This window comes from Calonectris borealis, chromosome 5 (assembly GCF_964195595.1).
Source record: "Calonectris borealis chromosome 5, bCalBor7.hap1.2, whole genome shotgun sequence".
NCBI lineage: Eukaryota > Metazoa > Chordata > Aves > Procellariiformes > Procellariidae > Calonectris > Calonectris borealis.
Window position 1 is genome coordinate 21,144,388 of NC_134316.1, and position 21,017 is coordinate 21,165,404.

Sequence of the window (21,017 nt, forward strand, 5' to 3'; positions counted from 1 at the left end):
CTGGCTGGGACTCAGGGAAAAAAGGAGAGTTTATCACTTGTGGAGGAAGGGTCAGGCAACTCAGGAAGAGTACAGGGATCGCGTTAGGTCGTGCAGAGAGGAAATTAGAAAGGCAAAAGCCCGGCTAGAACTCAACCTGGCCACTGTCGTGAGAGACAACAAAAAATGCTTTTATAAGTATGTTAATGACAAAAGGAGAGCCAAGGAGAATCTCCATCCTCTATTGGATGCAGGGGGGAACGTTGCCACCGAGGATGAGGAAAAGGCTGAGGTACTCAACGCCTTCTTTGCCTCAGTCTTTAGTAGTCAGAGTGGTTATCCTCAGGGTACTCAGCCCCCTGAGCTGGAAGACAAGGACGGCGAGCAGGATAAACCCCCCATAATCAAAGAGGAAGAAGTTAATGACCTGCTATGCCACCTGGATGCTCACAAGTCTATGGGTCTGGATGGGATCCACCCAAGGGTGCTGAGGGAGCTGGCGGAGGAGCTTGACGAGCCGCTCTCCATCATTTACCAGCAGTCCTGGTTAACTGGGGAGGTCCCGGACGACTGGAGGCTTGCCAATGTGACGCCCATCTATAAGAAGGGCTGGAAGGAGGATCCGGGGAACTACAGGCCAGTCAGCCTGACCTCGGTGCCGGGGAAGATCATGGAGCGGTTGGTTTTGAGGGTGCTCACGAGCCATGTGCGGGACAACCAGGGGATCAGGCCCAGCCAGCACGGGTTCATGGAAGGCAGGTCCTGCTTGACCAACCTGATCTCCTTCTATGACCAGGTGACCCGCCTAGTGGATGAGGGAAAGGCTGTGGATGTGGTCTACCTGGACTTCAGTAAAGCCTTTGACACTGTCTCCCACAGCATTCTCCTAGAGAAGCTGGTGGCTCACGGCCTAGACAGGTGCACTCTTCGCTGGGTAAAAAACTGGCTGGACGGCCGATCCCAGAGAGTTGTGGTCAACGGAGTTAAATCCAGTTGCCGGCTGGTCACGAGCGGTGTTCCCCAGGGCTCAGTACTGGGGCCGGTCTTGTTCTATATCTTTATCAATGATCTGGACGAGGGGATCGAGTGCTCCCTCAGTAAGTTTGCAGATGACACCAAGTTGGGTGGGAGTGTTGATCTGCTCGAGGGTAGGAAGGCTCTGCAGAGGGACCTGGACAGGCTGGATCGATGGGCCGAGGCCAACTGTATGAGGTTCAACAAGTCCAAGTGCCGGGTCCTGCACTTCGGCCACAACAACCCCAGGCAACACTACAGGCTTGGGGAAGAGTGGCTGGAAAGCTGCCCAGAGGAAAAGGACCTGGGGGTGCTGGTTGACAGCCGGCTGAACATGAGCCGGCAGTGTGCCCAGGTGGCCAAGAAGGCCAACGGCATCCTGGCCTGTATTAGGAATAGTGTGGCCAGCAGGAGTAGGGAGGTGATCGTACCCAGTACTCGGCACTGGTGAGGCCGCACCTCAAATACTGTGTTCAGTTTTGGGCCTCTCACTACAAGAAGGACATGGAGGTGCTGGAGCGTGTCCAGAGGATGGCAACGAAGCTGGTGAAGGGCCTGGAGCACAAGCCTTATGAGGAGCGGCTGAGGGAACTGGGATTGTTTAGCCTGGAGAAGAGGAGGCTGAGGGGAGACCTCATCGCGCTCTACAACTACCTGAAAGGAGGTTGTAGCGAGGTGGGTGTTGGTCTCTTCTCCCAAGTAACTAGCGATAGGACGAGACGAAATGGCCTCAAGATGCGCCAAGGGAGGTTTAGATTGAACATTAGGAGAAATTTCTTTACTGGAAGAGTGGTCAGGCCTTGGAACAGGCTGCCCAGGGAAGTGGTGGAGTCCCCATCCCTGGAAGTATTTAAAAGACGTGTAGATGAGGCGCTTAGGGACATGGTTTAGTGGGCATGGTAGTGTTGGGTTGACGGTTGGACTCGATGATCTTAGAGGTCTTTTCCAACCTGTATGATTCTATGATTCTATGATTAGTAAAGAAGAAAGCGACGACAAGTAAGTTCTGAATTTACACATTACATGCTTCACAGGAGATTAGCCTTGTTTTTTAGAAACTAACTTTAGGCTCTGGGTGTCATCATGGGGATGAAGAAATTTAATCCTGATGCAAGTTAACTTTTAAGCACTTAAATATGGTATTGGATTTGGTCTCAGGACAGCTATATGACAATGACTTCTAAGGTACTCTGGCAAGTTGTTTTGGTTTGGTGTTTTAGCAAACATCTATGATAAAGTCTGAGTCAAATACTTCATTGTGGCAGTCAGTTCAATATCAGATGAATGGCAATCCACTCTTTTTCTTTCCCAGTCTCTGGTATCTCAAACCAAACATGCTTGGCTTTCATACTTCATGCCTCCAACAGCTGGCATTATTAATGAAAACACATTTAACATACCAAGAAATACATCCCTATCACATTAACTATTACATTTTGTCCCTTTTATTTTTCTGTTTCTTTCTGTGGAAAGCAGTGCAGTTCATCCTGATTCTCTAAGACATTTATTAAGATCCTTAAAAGATGAGAGATGGGAGGCGTCGGGATAAGTACTGTAGGCTTCATGTCCAGAAATGCAATGAGGCTCTTGAGAATATTTCAGGGCATTACTTTATTCATGAGCTGAAGACAGTGACTGCTGAGTGAACAGTGATCATAATAATATACCCAATGGGTTTGAAGCCTCTTGCAAGGATATACTAAAAGCTTTTAATATTCTCTCAGCTTGTAGCAAATCCCTTCATTATTTGGTGTGTTAAATGAATGTGAAGTGCACTCATCTAAAAATCTGTCTGTCTAAAAATAATATTTTTTGGAAGAGCTACTTGGAGAATAGAAAAGAGGAAAAAAAAAACACCCTCACATGCTTTGACAGAAAGTTATTTTATTTCATATGCATTAGCAAAACTGGAGTCAGCATAGGGTTTTTTTCTTTCTTTTTAACATAAGGGAACTGTGTCGCAAGTTAGAGATGCTGTCAGAGAATATGGTGAAAGAGAAATAGAAGAACCGTTACCATGATACAGCAGCTCAGAAAGAAAACTACTGAGAATGGTATCTGGTTTTGCAGTAACTCTTGTCTAGTGTGGGTTACCAATGCAAAAGAGGATACCATATGGAAATTTATACATTTAAAAATACTTCTGTGCAGTGAGTTTCTTCAGCTGGTCTCAGAGGACTTTACTACATATCACTTTAATGCAGATAAAATTAAAAGTAAACTGAAGAGAAGGCTGTTTATTTAACTTTCAAAAGATCATTCAATAACAATCAGGTTTGTGGAGGCATGGTCTTTGGCCACCTTCCTCCTAGGTGTACCATGAAGGACTGCTATTACCAGGAGGCATTTTTTCCTAATGAATTGCTGCAAAACATGTTTAGATTTGGGTCACTGCAAACAGGGAGTTGCCAAACCTAATGGCCTCTGGATTGAGAGATATTAGTGCTTGTAAATATGTCTCTCAGTCTAGCTGCTTTTAACCTGGAAAGAGAATATTTGTCTGGTAACACTAAGAGAATACACTTAGGCTATCCTTTGTCTCAACAGGTAAGCTCCATTTTGTCAAAAAAACTGAAAAAGGCCTGTCCTGTATTATTATTTAGTTTTATTTCAGCTTTGAAAAAATGATATGCACACTTCGATTCTAAAAGGAAAGAAACTGTGGTGTCATTTTAATGTTTTTCACATCATCACTTATCTACTTAAATTTGACAGCATGATGGGATCTTTTTGCCTTCAGAATTCTTCAACTTAACCTGCAATCACACACAGTTCAGAAACACACAGAATTGCCAGCACTTTGGAGTTAGTAAACACTGGTTGACTATATAGCGATCTCTGAGCTCCCTGCTACACATGACCTTGTGGTAAAATATGGACAAGTGGTTTAGTTTTCAATTCCTTCAAAATCTGCCAGGAGATCTTATCTTTAACTTACTTCCTCCGAATGCAAAGGGCATTTGTTATTCTTTATCTGTGCAGTGGATTTGCAGAGTGTTAAGATGCAGTTACAGGTCATTTTGTGTTGCTGAGTCTGTAAGGTGGTAACGGCATGCTGTCCCCATAGCTCCGCAGTGTGTTGGTGCTGCCTGGCCGCGGCTGGCAGGGCGCCTCCGGCAGAGCAGGATGCAACCAGGCTCGTGCAGTGAACAAGCCCCTGGCCTTTTAGTAATGTATATTGCCTGCTCCGCTGCTAAAGTCATCTCACACTTGGAAGTTGGGCTGTATACCAAGACGCAAGACCACTCAATAACTTTATACTAATCTAAGAAATTAGGTAGTGGGGAGAATGATGCAGAAAGGTTGATTTCAGTCCAAGAAAAAGAGATGGTATTAAGTCCTGTTTGTATACATGGAAGGGGTTGTGTTTTCTGTTCCAGAGTGCCATGTGGCCATACACAGCATAGTTATTGTGCTATATATTCTAGCATAGGTAGAATAATTTTCATGTACCCACATTGCTGGGGAGTGGGATATACTTCAAAAACAACACACATGTATGAATTTAGACCCAGATCTTCAAAGGCATGCAAGTGACTCTTCCCACCAAAATAAATTATAGTTGGGTACCTCAGTGCCATGGTGCATTTACACCCTTGATACACCTCTTTATGGGTTTCAGTAAAGACAGCGTTTGAATATGCTATTGATGTTCAGTTTACATTGTTTACGGAACGGGTCTTAATACATCAGGTGATTAATAATGGCAATGGTAGACATGCAACGTAAGGGTTATTTATCTACAATATCTTCATCCATCAGTAGTTACAAAGAATGAAAGTAGTGGATGCTGTGGATTTCAGACTGACTACATAATATATTAGTGCTGACTCAGCAACCCAAACCACTAGAACACTGGAGAGAGTTTTATAACCTTGCTTGAGGTCACTGAGAAATACAATTCCTATCTCAGGAAATTCTGTCATTTACAAAAATTTGGTATGAACCCAAAACACAATCAAACCTTAACATTCCAGAAGCAGCAAAAAGTGATTATTTCTGTTTTGAGTCTATTGGCATTTTTAGACCTTTTAAATTTGATAAATACTTTTAAAAATTAACCCTTTCTTATCAAAAGGAATTTTTTTTTTCATATCAATAAATTGAAGGATTTTCTGATGGTATTATTGAAACCCAGGAATAATTTTACTTTCATGTAGGAGAAAACATGGACTGTGATTAGGATAGAAACATTATTTTTCAGCTCTAATGTTATAATTTGGAACCCCACAGATGAAAAGCTCTTTGACCAAGAAAGAGACATCTTCAATTAGTTACTGCTAAAAAAGACATTTTCAGTTAGTTATGCCTGTATCCTTAAAGAATTTAGGTCAGTTTCCTATAGCATTGGGTTTTTTTTAAAAGCATAATATATTTAATTTAAAGTTCTTTAAAATGAAGACAGAAAAGACCAAACTTTTCAGTGACTTATGCCCTTATCCACTTTTTTTCACTGGAGTTTCCTGAGATGAGTATTGGCTCTAGAAATGTCAACTCATTTGCATTTGTGTTGGACTATTACAAACCGTTAAAAATATGGATGTACCAATGTTAGATAAGAGTCTTGAATATGCATTTGTTATTGACCAGAACATGAATGAAAAGTTGGCCAATAAAATGCTGATTCAACAGTGACAAACAGAAAGCCAGATGTTATTCACTTTATCATAATAGCAGAAGTCAGGGAACATATGGAAATGAGAGTTTTAAACATAGGAGGAAGTCAACGGTGCAGCTTTTAGGAGAACACTTGACTTTTCATCTTCTCTCACATCTAGGAAAAACCATCTCTTTCTAAAATTTCCAGAGGACATCCATATTTTATTGTACCAGATTTATCACTGGTTAAACAAACTTGCCTAAAGCAAATCTCTGTGTTCTTTGCCTCTAATAATATGAGGGAAGATTAAAATATTAAATGGACCCCACTATTCATCTGCAAGTGAATGAGTATTTCCAACAGATAATGTTTAAATCTGATGTCTTTAAAAACATGCATTAAACAAACTATTATTAGTTATTGCACTTTGAATGCATTCTTTACTTAATAAAATAATTCTTCGGTGTCAGTCACTGTTTTTAAAATATCTCTTAAATAAGTAATAACAGTAAATATCTTGATAAACTTCAAGGATAACTTCCAAGAATGGTGCTTCCATTAGCCTCCAGCATTTGCTTCAGGCTTTAGAGTAACCTATGTTGCTTGGGATATTATATAAAGGGAAACAAGAATATGTATTTTTATATACTTACTGAAAAGTAAAGAAGCCTCTCTTGGCATTATAGGCAAAAATACAAGTACAATAAATATTGAAGTAAATATTAAACACCATTTAAATGACAACTAGTTTTATTTAGATCAGTTTGGATGTAAACTTGGTATTCACAAAACTTAATATGGAGATTTTAGAAGACTGATAGCATTCAAGGAAATTATAAAAACTGTATGCTGCAGAAGTCTTGGAGAAAGGTAAGGGATTGTGTGCCCTGACTGAGGAATGGAGGTAACCACACAGTGCCATGGGATTATCTGACACTTTAGAAGCATTAACATTGGTACTTTTGCTGGTGCTCATGAGTCCATATAAAAACAGTATTGCATCATCCATATTTTTCTTTTTCCTCAAGAGAGTTTGGGTCAATTTTCTAAAAATGACTTTACATGGGTCTTTTCATTGACCTGACTGCAGTGCAAATATTTTTGTTTTTTTTTTTTTTTATGAGAATGTTCAGTTAGACTGAAGTTAGACTTATTGATTTGTATCAGCAGTTGATATATATCAACTATATATCATATATATTGATATATATCAATATAACAATGCATAGAAGGGCATTTTATACCGACTTAAGCAGAAAGTTCAGCTTTTTGTATAGCTCAATAAACTAATGTTTTATTTTTCAGAATGCCACAGTTTCATACCTCCTATCCATAACCCTGATAAGTGTTGTGTATATTAATAATTTGTAAAACAAAGCTTTCCCAGATAAAAAAATTATAAAATCTAGTAGTGTGTGACTGTTTGCTAGTCTTTCCATTTCAGAGGATCTCAAGGTATTTTATATAGGAATAGGACTATGAGGTTCCCATTTATAAAGGCTTAAAGTCAGTCACGGAGAGTGTAGCAAAATTAATGTTTTCTTTTGTTTAAAAGAGCAAGGTACTAATGGAAGAATTGTAATTTTCCAAGAAAAGTGAGAAAAAAACTGTCTACTTTTTGCTTACTTTGTCTTGTCTTTGTTTTGTTTTTGTGGTTTCTGTAATATTCAGTGCATGAATTATATTGATATAATTTGCTAAGTGTGTTTTCTTTTAACAAAGATATTTGAAGGAGGAGATTATACAATTGTAAGGTCATCATTGTCACATTCCCTGCTTCAGTTATAATACACAATATAAAGAAAATATTTCTTTTTAGTAACTTTTAATGGAATAGATCTCATGATTCAAGTAAGAAGTTTGGCAGAAAATGTCAAAACAGGAAGTATGTAATGCCTGGACTGTCCACAAGTTTGAGGTTTGGAGATCTTTGCATCTCCATGGGTGGCTCAGCACATCTGGCCTTTGTTAGTAGTCTGTAGGGACTCCTAATTCTTTTCTCCCAGAGTCTTACATTACAGATAAATTACTTCTAAATTATAACTAAGTTCTCAGGCAATTCATTTCCTTTTTCGTAAGGTATTTTGGAAGCATCTATTAAATTAACTAACCTGGGAAGAAGAAAGAATGTACACATACTTATGTACTGGAGATTAAATTCAACATCAAATTAACAGTTTGTGGCTAATTTCATCTGTCATACAGATACATTCTTGTGACTGCTAGAGAATTCAAACCAAATGAAATTAGTAAGTGCCCCAGCTTTAAACAAAATCATTTTACAGTGAATATTAATAACTAAACCTGTTGGAAGTGTATTCTTCATGTTACAAAATGCGATACTGTTAATGCTAGAATTAGCACAGATAAAACTAGAAGGATTCATATTCAGATAGGTGAAGTTCATCTCAACTAGAAAAGATCTCATAATCTCTTTCATCTCATCCTCATAAAGAGATGAACTCTACATCTCTTTAACTGATTTACTAACAGGTATAGAATTCCTCCAGTTATGTGCCTTACTCTCTTCTACATTAGTGGCTGCTAAGAACAGATATCTATCTATCTATCTATCTATCAATCATCTATCTATTTATCTATCTATCTATCTATCTATCTATCTAATCGATCTATTGATCTACCCATCAATCTATCAATCATCTAATGTGCCTATCTAATTTAGTAAAAGTATGTTTTACAGGTGAGAGAGTGAAGGATAACCCATACTTTGAGATGAGACAATAATTTTAATTTGAGACTTTGAGAAATACCTGTTTGACTGGTAACAGTGAGGAAAATTCTTCTAGTTGAAGATTTGTAGAAACCTACTCAACAAAGGTAATGATTTAGGACGTAGCTGGAGATATCAAAAGAGAACTCAGTGGTATTTCTTGGCGGTCTGATAAAAGCTATTATTCTTTTACTTTGCTGCTGGTTGTATTCGAAGGTAGCCCATCAAGCACACATTCACAGCCTGAATAACATAAAAAAATCATTTGAGATCTCATTTTATCCTGCAGTAAAGGAGCAACGCTATTATGTATAGTGAGAGATGAAGAAGATGAGCAAGTGACAGCATTCATTGCTGTGTATAACTGTCTCAGCGTTACAGAAATCCTGGTTACACACTGCTAACACGCACATGTCTCTGCTTATCTACCACAGATCCACAGAACAAAACTGTGATGATGAGGAACAGATCATGTCCATACACAATGTCAATCATATATTGTTGGGAGATGAATTTTCTTCCCAAGAAGAAATAGGCACGTTTTCATTCAACTGTTCCAATAAAACTACTAGTGGAAAAGAAATGAATTTTGAATTGTTTTTCTTAATCTCATCTTCTTTATAGCACCATCCTACCAAGCCCTTAAAGCCAATGGAAGTTCTTAGTACCAAACCCTATCTGCTCCTTGTTTATTATTATCTTAAAATTTATGTGTTACAGTTGCAGTAAGGTTTTCCTAGATGTAGTTTCTTCGTAAGTGGCTCAGAATTTACTCCCAAGCAAGCATTTCTTTGGAAATACACAACTGGCTCACAGTTAATTGTTTTAAATTGAGGGCTATTTTTTTTTTCCGTCTTGTTTTCTTCCTTTTCTACAGTAATTGGTTTAAATATACACTATCTGTTAACACAAAATGACAATAAAGCAAGGGAAAATAGAGTACTAAGACATGATTTCATTTTGAAGAATCATTGATTTTTTTGTAAGACTTTTGCTAGTTTTTTTGTTTATTTGCATAATGTTATTTTGTAACACATGCAGATTTCTGTCATCTGCAATGAGAGTTTTATTAGTTCTTTCACAGATAAATATAGCCAGTGTCTTCTGAGTCAAAATTTCACACTGAGCTTCAGGTTAATATCAGAATATTGTTGAAAATACAGAGCTGCTTCTGATTCTCAAGAAAGCTCCCACAGACTTCTGTGTTGCCATATCAAAATCTGCATTGTTATACTGACAAACTGTCAGCTCTTGCTACTTGATGTCAGGTGGAAAATTTTGGATAGGAAACCACTGTTTCTAGAATACTAAAATTATTGTATTAGTGCCCTCATGCCTCTCTTATTCTTATAAATTGATATTTTTACCGTTCTCTGTCCTGAAAATTATCCCTACAGGCTTGTTGACTGGGAGGTCGTGGAAGATTTTCATTACAATATACTTGATGTACCTACTCCTGAACAAATGACAATTTAAAATAGCACTTGTGCAGGTATCAGCTGAATTCAGTATTCTAATTTACTAGAAAGCATGAATTTCTGACTATCTGAATAATGTTGGAAGAATGCATCTCCAAAACTTTTACTGCCATCCTTCTGTTGGATGGTGTTGGCTATGGCTTCTTTTGGGTTGTTTTTTTTTTTTTGGACATGAAACTCTCTTATGCTGCCTGCTTGTACATCAGCAATGTTTCCTAGTACACTGTTCAATGTTCAGATGATCAGGCATCTAGGAAAAAACAGAGAAATAAAGTGTAAGAATGAGAGACTATAGGTAGAGATCAATTAAAAGTATTTAGAATTCAGCTTAACTTAATTTAGGTCTGCAAAGGGACGCAATTATGCTGAGAAGGTAATTTCATTAGAAGCACATGATAGACAAAAATGGTGGGGTTTATCTGTTGAAATGAGGGAGTGGACATTTGAGAAAGATACTTTAGGCTCCCTCTAAGATCAGTGAGAAGGTATTCAGTGTAATTAAGGTTTGAGTCATCCTTCAGTATATGCCTGCTTTGGACAGATGATTCATTTCGTAAACTCCTCTGACTGTGTTAACTGGATCCCTATTGGCTGTAATGTGCAGCTAGTTGAGGTATGGACGGATACAGTATTACAGATGTCTGAGGTTAAATGGAATGAATCTCATTGTATCAGAACAACTTGCACTGTCTAGGGTGAAAATGAAGTACAGAAAGGGGGATATACCAAAGATCTAACTGAAGACTCTTGTCCAAATTGGGAGTCCATAACCAGAAGAGATGAAAAACCTAATCACCTTTAAAACTGAAGCTGATATGTATATAAAAGGAATTGCAGAAAATATTGTAGTGAGAGCAGAGAATAGGACTTGACTGAAGATATCCTTTCCTGTCCTATGTTGTATTCAAGTAAGCCTAAAGAAATTGGTTCAGAGTTGCAGTATGAATATTCATATAAGCATAAGTTAAAGCCTTCCCCAATACTTATTCAAAACTTGCTATTTCCAGTAAAAAAATTCCTGCAAGTAAGTTTAGAGCAAGTATACACTAATAATGTGAATACAAGTGCTACAATGCAACCAATGAATGCTATATTTTATCCTAGCCAATACTCATGGAAAAGGGTTTTTTTAAAAGATATTAATGGCTAATTTATGTGTGCATTAGCTGACTACCCTTATAATTTTCATTCTAATTGTTGCTTTTCATTCCTTATCAGAGCTGGACAGATAACAAAAAATCCCTCATGAATATTTTAATGAATAAATAGAGTGAGTTGCTATGCTGTTATTCTGTGTACCTTATTGTATATTATTTGACAGTATTCTGACAACAGATATTTAGTTCATGAAAATGAGTGCAAATCCCACAAATGCAAGCCAGTGTGACTGTTCATCCAAAAGTCCACACCAGTAATATATCCTGCGCTTTCTCTAGTTGTCCCTTGTTACATGCCTGTTTAAAAAGATTCACACATCCATTGGGCTACAAAAACAACACTATGAGACTTAAATATGAGGAAGGAACACCCCAAAGTAACTGATTGTTCTGAAATGTGGAAGGCTACAATTCATTTAAATAATCTGATCAAAGATTAGATATTTACAGTATGAATAATTATAGAATCATAGAATCATAGAATAGTTTGGGTTGGAAAGGACCTTTAAAGGTCATGTAATCCAACACCCCCTGCCATGGGCAGGGACATCTTCAACTAGATCAGGTTGCTCAGAGCCCCATCCAACTTGACCTTGAATGTTTCCAGGGATGGGGCATCTACCACCTCTCTGGGCAACCTGTGCCAGTGTTTCACCACCCTCATTGTAAAAAATTTCTTCCTTATATCTAGTCTAAATCTACCCTCTTTTTGTTTAAAACCCTTCCCCCTTGTCCTATTGCAACAAGCCCTGCTAAAAAGTCTGTCCCGTCTTTCTTATAAGCTCCCTTTAAGTACTGAAAGGCTGCAATAAGGTCTCCCCAAAGCCTTCTCTTTTCCAGGCTGAACAACCCCAACTCTCTCAGCCTGTCCTCATAGGAGAGGTGCTCCAGCCCTTTGATCATCTTCGTGGCCCTCCTCTGGACCCGCTCCAACAGGTCCGTGTCTTTCTTGTACTGAGGGCTCCAGAGCTGGACGCAGGACTCCAGGTGGGGTCTCACCAGAGCAGAGTACGGAGGGAGAATCACCTCCCTTGACCTGCTGGCCACGCTTCTTTTTTATGCAGCCTAGGATACGGTTGGCTTTCTGGGCTGCGAGCGTACATACCCTGTTATGTTGAGGTTAAAGAGAAGTACATTTTTAAGCTCTTTGCTGGTTTGTAATAAAACTTGTTTACAGATTGTGGTCCTGTTTGTCAATGATGCTAGAATTAACAAGCAAGGGAGAGAGGGAAGAGACAAGACGCTGACAATTGTTCTGTGCTGCTTCTGTTTTACACAGATGCCACCTCTACTGATTGTACTGGGGTAGGTTGGGAGTAAACTATCAATTAAACGTATTACCCACAACAACAACAACAAAAATCAGCAAATCCAAGTATTTGAACAAACATAAATACAAAACAGCCTGTGCTCTTATTTTAGGAGCCTGGATAAAAGTACATGCAGGTAAGAAATAGCATTCCGTTTTACCCCCTTTTTCCCTCATCCTGAAACAAAGGCTTTTTCATTTGACTGTTCTATGTCTAACAGTTTTTGTTCCGGTTGCCATCTCATCATTGCTAGAGCTCATAGTTGCGACAATTCCTCTTTTTAGATAAATATTTCAGGTTTATTACCCTTTGTGAAATGGGATTTTAAAAATCTATAAAATACCATTTTGTTCTCTAATTCCTTAATTTTTGAGAGAACAATCTCTTTAATGTCTGTTTCTTCATCTTTAAATATTAGGGTTGGCCTTGGATTTGATTTAATCTCCATTATAACTTTATAAACCTTGCATGGATTGCTTTGATGTTCCCTTGCATCCACTGAGCATACATTCAGCTTTTTCAGTCTTTTTCATACTACAAATCTTTGAAGCTTGATATCATTTTTGTTGCAGTAGGATGTACTCAATCAGCAGCAATTATACTGTTTCCAAGCTATGGTACCTAGGCAGGGTGAATACACATCAAATCAACCCCAATCCCCAAGCCACATGTTTAAAAAAAAAAGATTGAAACAAAAAATGGAGTTGCCTATAATTTTAAACAAATTGTTGTTATTTTTAATAGAGGTGACCTAAGCTTTTTTATTTGATATTTATTTGAGATATATATTTTTAAATATATATATATTCATGAGTCATTGGAACAGCTCATCCTGAGAAGAGGTAAATTCAGTTGTCCTTGCAATCTGTCTTTACATCTGTGCTTTATATTAAGTTTAGGCTTGCTTCTAAGAATTCTGTTATAAAGAGAAAGTGACACATAGGCAAATTCAAAAGTTCCTGCAGGACCCTATTTTCTTTCCTATGTTAGACTGCTTAGTGATATGTCTACCTTATTTCCTACCAACTTCTCCTTTTCATGTTTAATGTTAGGTGCTAGAAAATGATCCAGGCACATGAAAGCTGATTTATATACTGAATAAGTGATAAAACTATGACAATTTATACCAACTGAGGATTTTTCTTGTAGATTATTCCAGATATTCCTTCTCCATGTTAGTTATTCATGGGGGTACAAAGACATAAGCATAAAGAGAAATCTTTAATAGCTGCACTTTATGCTGAACTATTGTGAATATTAACAGAATTTCACCCTATTTTCAGTATGAAATTTTTCATGATCATGAATAAGCATTTTACCATGATGGGAGCCAAGACTGGCCCCATCAACTTCTACTCTAGGAGTCTCTGGAGCATCATGAAATATGTGATGAATTTAAATCTGATCATGGCTTTAATCCGTCTCTCTTCTAAACATGATGAGGCTCCTCCTAAAAGTTTACAGAGAGAAAACAAAAAAAAATTTTTATATATTAGAACAAAAAGGCATCTTACCTCTTAACTTAGACCTTTATAAAAAGTTACAGAATAGCAGAATGAAAAATGGATCTTTAATTCTGTAATTTTTCAAGACTTCCCCCAACTTCAGAAGAATTGCACAGTCTCATTTCTCCTGTGATGACTCCAGGTGTACAAATACATCTTCACTAGCCAAAAGAAACAATGGAAAATAAAGAAAAAATAATTTCTGTTTGATTAACAGGAAAATGAATATAAAAAAAAATGTTCAGAAGTTTTTTTTTTAATTAAAAAGAAACAAAAGAAAAAAAAAGAACATGAATAAATCACCCAAAAATAAATGACAGGAAAAAAGGCAGCAATTTCCCTAACGGTATTGATGGCAGAAGCATAAGAGAAGAAGATTCAGTAGAAAAACTGTTGGAACAATCATTACTTGGAGATTTTCTAATTGATTGAGGCTTTCCCTTAGTGTTTACAAATTTGGTGGGTGGTGGTGTTGTTTAACCCGGCAGGCAGCCAAACACCACACAGCCGCTCGCTCACTCCTCCCCGCCTCAGTGGGATGGGGGAGAGAATCGGAAAAAAAGTAAAATTCGTGGACTGTGATGAAGACAGTTTAATAGAACAGAAAAGGAAGGAAAAATAATAATAATAATAATGATGATAGAGTATACAAAATGAGTGATGCACAATGCAATTGTTCACCACCCACCAACCGATGCCCAGCCTGTACCCAAGCAACGATAACCCCTCCCTGACCAACCCCCAGCTTATGTAGTGAGCATGATGTCATATGATATGGAATACCCTGTTGGTCAGCTGGGTCAGCTGTCCCGGCTATGCTTCCTCCCAGCTTCTTGTGCACCTGGCAGAACGTGGGGAGCTGAAAAGTCCTTGACTATATAAACACTACTTAACAACAACTAAAACATCAGTGTGTTATCAACATTCTTCTCATACTAAATCCAAAACACAGCACTATACCAACTACTAGGAAGAAAATTTAACTCTATCCCAGCCGAAACCAGGACAGGTAGCTACCAGACAAAGCTACAACTTCAAACCTCCTAGGTCCCCTGTTTGGTAGAAAAGACACAGAAGGTAACTGCAGACTAAGCTCCAGTTCTGCAACAGAAAGGAAAAACTGCTGCAAGTGTAAGGAGATTCTGCACCTGCCTGTGTGTACCTCTGGCCTTAGGTGTTTAGTAAAAGCACATTGGTGAACAAGCTTTGTTGAGTATGAACTGTGCTCATTCTAGGAAGCACTAGAAACCAAAGCTGCTTTTCTCTCTGGTGCTGGTCATATTTTTGTCTACGTATCTGCTGTTTAAGTCAGTGACTATAATCAGTTTATTTAAGGGAGTTTGGTCACCTGTACAAATAAACGAGTTCGTAGCAGTAGATGAATCCTCTGTTAGCTGCCTGCTTGTCTGCCCACTTGAACTGGCTTCACAAAGTGTTGTTTTCATGCAAAAGTGGCGGGATAGGAGAACAACAGCAGGACATGAATTTTCTATAGCAAAACCTTTGCAATCCGCATTTGAGAGACATTGTATTAGCACAGTCTGATACAGTAGCAACATATTTGCAATTAAAAGAAATATCTAGGGCTAGACATTTGGACATACAATTGACAAAAAAGCACTATAAGGAAAAGTACCTTTTCCTTCTCACTTTATACCCTTATCCTTTCATTGGTAGGTTAAATGATGACATCTTCTACTTAATAGAACGTGATCTTATCATTAAGAGTCTGATCCATGTAAAAGGGGATTTAGGCAGCACTTAAGTGCCCAGATCTGAAATACATCTGAAATCTCATGTTTATGTATCACATAATCCTAGAAGCCCTAAGTGCCTTAGGTTTCTAGAGCTTTTCTCTTTTAATGCTTTAAGTGTGCTACATATCTAAAAATGTCCCTCTTGACAGGCCTGATGTAGCCAAAATTTTTCACACACAAAGTAGAAGCAAGCTAATATTTGCTTGCCTTAAACTCAGATGTAAGGACATTAAAATATGTGACAGCATGTAGACCTTTTTTAATATGGTAACACTACCAATAGCAGAACCAGCAATAAACATTTTGTAACACAGCTAAACATAAAAGTGATATATAACTGCAAACAGGCAAATGGAGATTTGTGGTATATTTGCTCCAACATGGTAGTTTGTACAAGTAGCAAAATCTACAAGGAATATAATGAGAGATATCTGACAGAATTGGGATAACTCTGCACAACAAGCAGGGAAGATGCTTGGTGAAACCAAAACAAGTCCTGGTCCATCCCCCAAAAGATGAACTATGTCAAGAGCAAATGACATGATCCCTTTTCTTTTGTGGAAAGTGTTGAGCAGAACAAAACATGAGTAAGGAAAATGGAGAAGAAAAAACATCCATACTTGGGCCACAGTTTCCTTCATCAAAGAGCTCTCAATCCCGGCCACCTCCATCTCAGTGACTATGTACCTTAGCCATCAGCCCTAAACTTGCCCTAACTGGAGGTGTGTGATATTGTTCACCTTCAGCCGATTTAGGATAAAATTATTAAGGATTAACTGCTTGAATATGTAGTGATAATGATTATATTGACCATGTATATTGTCAATGAATGTCAGTCCAGTAAAGTGTTGAAGTTTGAAACCAGCTTGATTTATCAGTCTTTTAAGCATTTCTATCAGAATATTCTCTAATAATTGCAATATACAAATACGTTCAGTCTGCGGCACAGACTGTCTGTCTTGCCAATTTACACTGTAATGAAAGAATTGTTTCTTAATATGCGTTCATAGTGTGCAAAAACCTGTTCTCAGCTGATACTTCTACTGTAGCACGATTAAATAAGAATTATTTATTACTGTATTAAGAGAATACTGAAATCTCACCCAAGGCAATTATTTTGTAGATTTGAATTCTATTGTAAGGACAAATAAATAGCTCCTGTTTAAATGCATCTACAAAGACCTAAGTGCTTCATTATAAGAAGGGACTTTATTCCTTTTCTGGCTTTTTTTTTTTTTTGCTTTTAATTATATATTATGCTCTGACAACAGCAATGTAGTACGTGGATGTGTTTTAGCTGTGCTGCAGATATCAACATATGAGTATATTTAGCAAATCCAATAACACTTCACCACTCATTCTCAGGACATTTAAAAATGTACAAAAGTGTGAAGATAGACCCCCTCAGAGAGCCTCTTGTCTCCAGTGGCACACAGTAGCAGGTGTCTAGCAGTCTCAGGCATCTCAGTCTCTTGTATTTTTCAGATCAATTTGTCTAATGAAATCAAGCAAATTATAGATTAGAATAGGTGAAGTATGAAAGAGTTAAAAGCTCAAGATCATTTTCAATGATTTTTTTTGTTAAATTTTGTATACATTTTGGAATATATACATAAGGTGAAATCAGTGCTGAACCCTTTGAAACTTCTTGTACCCAAGTGGGAGAGAGTTTCACCGACATATTTTCCCTGGGAAAGGACAGGCAGCAGGTAAGGTGCTAATGGAGGCTGAATGGGGAAGAGCCTCACATCTCTGTAGATGTGTCTTCTAACATTACAGAATGCAGAGTGGCTGAAGGAAGGTGTATAAAAGGGACTCTAGGTGCAATCCCACCTCCGCCTTAGCCCTTGCTTGAAAGTTCTGGCAGCACAGTGTTGCTGAAAGAGCTTTGGCTGATACAGCTGGTCTCTGAAAAGGCTATCGTACAGCCCTCTCTGATTTGAGTGGAAGCTGGATGATGTAGGCTGTAACTTCCAGAATTAGTCAAAGTACTGCTGTGACAGATTCTTGAACCAGTCTCTGATTGTGTGATAGATTCTGGATTCAGAGATGCAGGGACTAAGTCATAGCTACTCAAGTACACACCTAAAGGTCCCATTTAAGGAAAATGCGTAAGTACAGCTTTAAATCAACCACATGGTTGAGATCCATTAACATATGGAACTCCTTAAGTCTGTGTCTAATATTAAACATGTACTTAAATATTTTGCCAAATATAGATAGATTACTTACATTGGAATGATGAAGAGCTTTGCTGCAAGAGCACTTTGTCGAAAGAAAAGACAAAGCCACTACTTCCTGCATTGCTAATGTGCCACGATTTGCTTCTGAGAATATTTCAGTCTGCATCCTGAAGGTAGGGAAAAGCTTCTTAGGTCTGCTGATAAATGAAACAAATATCTCTGTTCTAGTAAGAATTAAAGCGGATCATTATGAAAGACCATAGGAATTAGGAAAATGCCTGGAGAGCACACGCTTGACTAGGGATCTCTATATGCTGAGTTCAATTAGGCCCTGAATTTAATCTTCTGTTTCCTCTATTAGTTCTTGTTTTATTCTATGTCCTTTTCCTTCTACTTCCTCATTCTTATCCACTTGAGCCCCTTTACTCTTTCCTTTCCTGTCTTGGATTTGAGAGCTACTTTTTTCTTAATTTTTTTTCCCTCACTCTTCATAGCAGTTTTTGTCTGAATCTGTGCTAATTTACTCATACTCTCCACTTTGTATTTAATTTCTTTCCTTGCTAACAAATGTCTGCCCTACTTTTGCTCCAGCAATTCTGTCTGCCCATAATAATAAAAGAAAAAAAAACCCACAGCATGGGCCTAAACACTGATCCATGATCCTCAGCACTGGTTAATAGCTACCAAGCTCCCAGGAGCAGTTTGGCTCATCCCTGCTTGTACTACAGTATGCAGGCATGATTCAGGCCACAGCAAAAGCGAAGGATATTCTCTATAAGCAGCAAGAACAACGCCAGACCAGTTTGATTCCCTTATCCTACAGTCATTCAACACTATATATCTTGGCTTTAATTCCTCAAACACCTCCACGTGCCCTCATGACACAGATCAGTGTATGCATCACGTACCGAGGTTTTTTTTGCTGATGGGTTGCTGTCCAGCCCATACATTATTTCAGATGTTCTGAACTGACCAAATATATATTTATATTTTACAATGCCTTTGGGCTTCAGCAGTACTACATGGGGCTCAAAGAGGGCCCAGGGCCAAGCTCTATATAATGTATATTTAAATACTCTGCTTTAGAAAGCACACGGTGGCTGTGAGCCAATCTGTGCCACTTGGTCTCAAATGAGAAACCATCCTCGGCTTGTTTTACATACTAATGTAGATTTAACCTAAGGACAGCCAGGGATTGGCTTTGCAAATGCATCTTTTTTCCCCGGCTTCATTCTCTGTTCAGACACACCTAGGAGGAGTGATGTGCCAGAGGCTCTCCACAGGAGAAAGTGGCCTGGAGCAAGCTGCTTTGCTGTTGCCTTGTGCTAGAAGTCACTCATAGTGGTCATAGCAGTGTCTCTCCAACTGGTCACTCTAATGTTAAACTTCACAAATCTAAGTAGATCTGTCACTGAACAAGCCCTGCCACCTGAGTGTGGGGTTGCAGTTAGGCCTATCAGAGAACAATTTTGCAGGAAACGTGGAAATGCAACAGTCAAATTGCATTGATGTTTACCTAGGGACAAGCAGATGGTTATTGGTGGGAACTTCATTTATATGTAGGGATATTCACAGTTGCCTTACCTTTGCTTGTGCCTAAAAGGAAGCTTATCTCCTACTGAAGACCCTCAAACTCAGTCTTATTATTTTTGCTCCTGTAAGGACTACCTAAAAAAGCAGAATTCGTTGCCAAGGAGTCTATCTTTACCACATTTTAAAAGAGTGGCTATTTACCCTAATAAAAATTATCTGTTATTAGTAGTGTCCTGGTTTCGGCTGGGATAGAGTTAAATTTCTTCCTAGTGCTGTGTTTTGGATTTAGTAAGAGAAGAATGTTGATAACACACTGATGTTTTTAGTTGTTGCTAAATACCCTACTGGTCAAGGACATTCAGCTTCCATGCTCTGCCGAGTGCACAAGAGGATGGGAAGGAACATAGCTGGGACAGCTGGCCCAGCTGGCCAACGGGGTATTCCATAACATGACATTATGCTCAGTATATGAATGGTAAGCATTCGCGGAAGTAGCGATCGCTACTTGGTTATCAGTCAGCGCGGGTGGTGAGCAATTGCATTGTGCATCACTCATTTTGTATATTCTATTATTATTCTATTATTATTATTATTATTGTTGTTGGTGGTGGTGGTGGTGGGTTTTTTTTCCCCTTCCTTTTCTGTTCTATTAAACTGTGTTTATCTCAATCCACGAGTTTTTTTTCACTCTTACCCTTCTGATTCTCTCCCCGTCCCACTGGAGGGGGGTGTGAGCGAGCGGCTGTGTGGTGTTTGGCTGCCTGCCGGGTTAAACCACGACAAGTAGTCAAACACACACACAAAAAAAGTGGATTTTGAAGTTTTCCCTTTCAGCTTCCACTTAAGCTTCAGCATTTCATTGCTATGACTCTCTCTAACACATCCTTATTTTATCAGCTTGCTCATTATTTTTATGAATTTTCACAGGTGAAATGTGGTTGCCCACTTCTCATTTTTCTCCCTGAAGTCTCAAACACAAAGGAAAATTCACCAGTTTAATTTGGATGAACATCCTTCTTATAGTTGCAGGGCTCATTTATATTGTTCCTAAATGCATTAGTAGCGTACTTATAGGTATAAGAAACACCAGTAGATGGCTCTGTAATTCCTGAATTAGAAGCAAGGAAACAAGGGAGGCTTTGATAGCTTTGACTTTTGTGAGCAGATTTGATTCGGTGACACCAATGACAGGAATGAACTTCATGCCGACTTGCTGAAATGGGACACTTCCATTTGTTATGTCACACCGTTTCAAAATGGCCAGCCTGCCCTCAACCCACATCGACCTTGAGGGCTTCCGATGGAGCAAAGGGAATGCTGTCATCCTGTACAGGCAAAGGCTCCAAATAAATCGGCAGCAGGATGACACCCAGCTTATGGGAGAGGGCAGAACTACTAAGCATTGCCATGCCCTGCTTGCTGCAGAGTGATAAACATGAAGGTGTGGAGGCTGCTACAGATGCCCGAGCCCAGCGGTACTGTACCCTGGGAAATGGGAATAAATCTGAACATAGCAGAACTGTGCTGAACATATGCCTGCACTGAAATTAACTACCAAACACTCAGGAAAGGTTGTTACTGTTTTGCTTAAAAAATATATCTCTCTGAGAATGTGATAATTTAAAGCAGGAAGGAAATGCAGTGTAAAAAAACCCTACTTTTATTAATCAAAGAGTTTAATCATTTGTTACAGGCGATTTAGATGAAGTAGTAGGATTTCCTCTCTGCACAGACCCCATTCCTGAGCGCAGGACCAGGGTGTGTTTGCAA